We start from the raw sequence: 6,080 nt of genomic DNA on the forward strand, positions 1-6,080 counted from the left end.
GAGTTCATAAACTGTTTTGGGATAACATTATAGAATGCCACATTTTTGATTGAATGGGAATGGGAGAATCAGGGCATGATGGCCTTCGACGACATTGGTGTTAAGAGAAAACTCGTATAGAACCTTAGACATGGCGAGAGATTGAGGACGAAGATGATTGAAAAACCATATTTCAAGAGAGAAAATCAGCTATTTAAATGAATTATGAAAGTGACCTCAGAGAGAATTTTCCCAATTTATCCGTGAATTTTCTTCTCTTTTACGTAATCATGATTGAAAGCAAAGAGCGTATCAGAGTTACAGTTGGTAATCCAGTGATTTTGTGATGGCTCGTTATAGTATGGGTTTAAACTACCATTCACTGACATAGTATTGTGAGATTTCATCAGCGTGTGCTTTAATACGTTGACTCATTAATAACTTTTGTTAGAAGAAAAAGGGAAAGAGTTGAATGATGCGTGTAATACATTGTGGTTCTAAATGTACCCATCGACATAGAGTGTTGAAATTTTATTAGTGTAAGGCTAATACAATGAATCCTTAACTTCTTTAATAGAAGAATTGTTAGAAAGAATGGGCAATTACATGTAATACCTCATGGACAATGATATAACCATCAGCACAATTTTTCGAATTCTCATCAGTGTCTAGATTCATACACCGAATCATAAAAATATAAAGAAAGAGTATATGGAGAGAATGGATTGGTGAATATGATAAGCTGTGGTGTTTTTAGCTAAACCTTCGGCATAGATTTTTCAAGCTCTCATTAGCATATGGTACATTACACTGAATCATAAAGCTTTAAAGAAGAATGTAAGGGCAAGAAGGGGTTGGTGTCTGTGATAGTCTACGGTACATAGACTAACCATTGGCACAATGTTTCAAAATTTTATCTGTGTGTGGTATATCATAGTAAATCATAAAGTTTTATTGAGAATAAATTAAGGAGAGAATGGAGTGTTTTAGTCACGCAGAGGTGGAATCAACGTGAATCATAAACAGTGTTAGATCATCAACATGAAGTGGTTCAAGTTCCGTATAATAGAGCTGAGTTGCAGTCTACAACTTTCAAGTTCACGATCAATTTATTTAGTGAAGTACAAGACAAAATAATAAATAATATAAGGCTAAAATCAGAAGAGTTAGTCAAACAAGGAAATATTCTAAAAGCAATATTTGTGCAACTTTTTCAAAAACAAGATAAAGACCTGATTCATCAAATCTCTTGAATTGAATGGACATAAATGAACTTCCTTTTTCCAAGAAATGTGTCCCTCAACACTGTCTATAAAAGAATAAGCAAACAAGATCAAATATATCAAACTAAAACACAATTCATAGTAACCAAAGAGAGAAAATGCCTTTAATCGTTGAAGTATTGCAGATTGATTCCAAGCTTCATGTTCACCAAGAACAAGAGAAAGCATGAACCAGTATTTGTAACCAACGAATTAAAGGGATCCAATCTTTGTAACCTTCGATTTATGAGAGTCACCAAGACAAAACTCGAAGGTTTCATACATTGTGATTCATGATAGAAGTGATGAGGAGCACTGTCTTGTTGAAGAGGTCTTTGGATTTCAGATGGGAATCAGTGTAGTAGTGACAACATCTATGGAAATTAGATGTGCTACATTAATTAGCTTCACTTTATCCCATTTCAACAGAGATATGTTGTCCAAGAAGGAAGAGATATGTGCCCATAAGAACACATCCTGACATAGTTCTCTCCTATTTGGCCTCATTACTAGGATTCTTTGTGTCAATAAGCATGAATATCAACATTAGGGAGAGAGCCGTTGGTGCTGAAGAAAAGATGCAGAGCAAGCTTTATCTAGCTCTACTCAAAATATGCTACACAAGATGAATGTCACGCTGATCTTTTCTAGAGAAACAGATCAGTTAAGATCAATGTTGAGATAAAGACAAAAGATCCTGAGATATAGAAGGTGAGAGAGAAGAATACACATTGGCAATGTTAATAGAAAAATTTACAATGTATACTTCTTTGGTAAGATAAAATTAAAAAAAAGTGAAGAGAAATAAACTAAAATCTTAGCAGCTTATGTTCATAAAATTAAAGGTAGCAAAACATAATGTTAATGTAATAAAGTAGCATTGTATAACGCAAGCAAAATCAAAGCATATAAATATTGTTGTCCCTGAGTGCAGTGAGTACTATATTGGTTTTTGAGTTAATAACCTTCCCTTCACTTCAATCAAAGAGAACCTTGTAACCAGTGTCACAAATTTTACTTATGGAGATAAGATTGCTTTTCATACACTTGATATAGAAAACATTTTTCAGCTTTAACGCTCTACACTCAAATGCCCCAATGCCTATAACAGCCTATTTAATATTGTCACCAAAAGCCACAATCGAACCATATTTCTCGATAAAATCAGTTAAGAGGGACTTGAGACAAGTCATGTGTCTAGAACACCCATCGTTAAGAAACCAAGTGTATTCTAGATTCTAACTCGATTCTTGGACAACATGAGAGGTATCAGTGTTACACATGTTGAGATCACCATCAGGGGAGTCTTTGATAAGATCCATAATACCCTTAACATTTAGACCCTTATCTTCAAATGTTTCCTCTTTTTCCCCCCATTCCTTACGATCCTCTTGCTTTTCAATAAAGGGTTTTGGCAGAGAGATATTCTCCTTCTTCATATGTGCCAATAGCTTCTCGTACAAGACTTCTTTTGTGTGAATTAGATCTCATCGCTGAACTGCATCCCTTAAATTGAGCTCTTTGGACTCCATTTGATATGTTTTCTTCGTAACGTTTCACGATAAGTGCATCTCTTAAAATAAGTTCATCATATATTTCATCACTACTTGCTTTACCCTGATCAGAGTCATCTGAGTCGCTGATGAGATTTATTGCCTTCTTTCGAGACACGGAAGCTATATACTTTTATTTGATTGAGTCGTTCATGATGTATTTATGAAGAGATTTGGTCTCTTCGTAATTTCTTAGATTTCCAAACAGCGCGTTGAGATCCATGAGATTAATCTTCTCAATGTTTTTAAGAACATGATCGTGATGTTCCCAACTTTTTCCAAGGGAATCAAACAATTTAAAAACTATCTGAGAAGAATGCTTGACGACTCCTAACCTGTTCATATCATTCACCAAACAATTAAAGTTGTTAAAGGTTTGAGATAGAGATTCACCTTGCTAAGGAAAAAAAATGCATATACCTCTGATTGAGGTTGTTGATGGTCGTAGCTTGAACTTCTATAGTCCCTTCATAAGCCACCGCCAGGGTCTCCATCATCTCTTGAGTTGATTCATAGTTCTAAACTAAATGATACACATGGTAGGGGAGAGAGTTTCCTATGGATGCCCTAGCTTTCACATCAAGACTGGATCCTCCTGTCATCATCGTCATAATTAGTCTTTGGTTTTTTCATCAAGGGACCAACAGTAGCATTGTTAATCATAGGTCGATACATAGGAACATGAGGACCCTTCTCAACAATGTTAAGCATCTCATAATCCATGGTGTCAATAAAAACCATAGCCTTAGTATTCCACATGGTAAATTTTTGCTCATCAAAGGGAGGGATATTGTTGAGAGCAGACTATTTTCGATTGTTAGAGGTCGACAAAGTTACTTGATTGCATCAAAAACTGCTCTAATACCAATTGAAGTTTTGTATCGATCAGATACACAATGAGTATAATTAACAAAGAAAAAACTAACTAAACCAAATAAAGAATAGAAAAAGTAAAGAACACAAGTTTTTCTCAAAGATTTGTTTCACCAAGAAAGGGTTTGTTCACACCAAGAGAATGAAGGTCACCAAGATATTACATTAGGGTTTCACCCTAATGTTGAATATATACTAAACTATAATAGTAAAATAACACAAGTTTTTCTCATCTATAACACCTCTTTTGTGAAACTAGGGCAAAGTTAGAAGGTTTTGGTTGAAACCCTAGATGAAGGGTTTGAGTTCAATTGATGAAATTTTGATGTTATTTGATATATTATGATTCGATTTGAGTTTAATACAGTGTTATTGAACCTTGTATTTTAAATTTGATTCATGAGGTTTTGGGTTCATGAGTGATGAAATAGGACTTAATGAATTAAGTCTTTGAATATTGGATCATGATGTATGTAATGATATAACAGGTAAATTAAACTTGATATGAGTATTTATTAATTGATATACTTATAGATTCTATTCATGATGACTTAATGATATGGTTTCACAAATGAGGATTAAATTTTATGAGTTAAAATGTGTAATTAATCATGTTAATGATGTTTATGAGATAACTATGATTAGGATATCGATAGGAAGGGTCGACCAAGGAGGTTCCAGGCCTGGGATATCATCCAAATAAATTAAAATGGACAAGGTGAGTATACCTTAATTTCACTATATATTGAGTTCATAACTGTTAGTATATTTAGAAAGATTTCAAGTCCATACAGTTGTATTCACTATGTTGAATATATGTAAGTTCCAAAAGAAAATGGTTGATATAAAATGAGAGTTAAAATTAGTAAACCTATGAGGCGTGATTTGATTACTTATATGATCTTGATATAGCCATGATGATATGCAATATGAGATTTGTTGAGATAGATAAATTCTTGATATGAGGCATCAATACTAAATGAGATTGATGTAAAATATATGAGATTTATGTATTATACCGATGAGAGGTATACGAGTCCAATTGATGCAAGAGAGGATTTTATGATCAAAATTCATAATATAATATGAAAAGTTACTCACTAAACCTCAAGCTTGTTATTGTAAATTGCTTATTGATTACAGGCACAATTATTACAGATAAAGGAAAGAGTATAATGGAGTAGGCATAGTGTGTTTCTTTTGATGACTAAACTTTTGAATGTTTTGTATAAAAACCATAAACCCGGCTCTAACCCGATCCTATATAACTATATTTTGATGTAATTGACAATGACTTGTATGTTGGCTTGTATGAAGTACACATGTTTTAAAAAAAATCAGTGTACTTTAGTTTTAGTCGGGTGTTACAAAGTCCTGATCTTAAGAAGAGGAAGTTCAATTTCAAGGTGGGTCAAGAAGTATTTGAAGGAGTCAATCCTTTGAAGTTCAAGCAGAAAGTGGTCATGCTAGTTCATTCTGTAAGTTTTATGTTCTCCCTTCTTGTACATGTCAATAGTATTTTCTCACTATAATTCTTGGGTTCCACGCCACTACCTTAATTCTAAAAGGATTTGAAGAACTTACGAAAAAACTTGAGGCTACCAACAAACATTTTCAGCAGGATATGAAGTGGAAGGACAAGGACCTTGTATTGAAGGTAAAGGAAATTGTTGGCAAGAGGGAAGGATTAGAGAAAATGATAGAGGAAATGGATGACTTGAAGGATTAACTGGACGACATTGAGAATTACGCTAAGGCATTCACAATTGTCTCAGTTTTGGAAGCTAGGTTGAAAATGATTGAGGATGTTGAGAAGAATAGAGTTGATTCATGGGATAAGGCCAAGTGGGAGCAGACTTTAAATAAGTTTAAGGGTAAGGAAGAAGTTGGTGAGAAGGTTGGAGAGTATAATGTTGAGGACCAAGATGTTGAGGGTCCGAAGAAAGTTGAGGCATGGCTTCTTGACGTCTTTTTCTTTTTTGTTTGTTAGGTTACTTGGGCAATTATATTTGCTTTATGTTTTAAGACAATTTGTGGTCTTTGGCTGTTCAAAAAAAAAGACAATTTGTGGTCTATAATAGTTAAGCTAGGTTATGCATGCTTTAAGAAGACATGGTAGTTTTTCTTTTGAATGATGATGGATAATTAAAATAATTTCCAAGCAAAATTTTTTAAATTCATTATATTCTTTAAAGGCATGTTTGAAAATACTTTTCTAGTGATATAACTCAAAAAGCAAAAAAAAAAAAATTAATAAAAATAATGAATTCTAAAATTGAATTTTGAGTCCCACCTTTGAAAAACAAGTTTTTAATAAATATGTTTTTTAGGAGCAAAAGATGAGAATAAAAATGATGGATGATAAGACATTGGTAAGAAAACTAAATATTCAAATGAAGATTTTAAGTTAAAA

This window comes from Lactuca virosa, chromosome 2 (genome assembly GCF_052849685.1).
Source record: "Lactuca virosa cultivar CGN04683 chromosome 2, Lactuca_virosa_CGN04683_v6, whole genome shotgun sequence".
Classification (NCBI taxonomy): domain Eukaryota; kingdom Viridiplantae; phylum Streptophyta; class Magnoliopsida; order Asterales; family Asteraceae; genus Lactuca; species Lactuca virosa.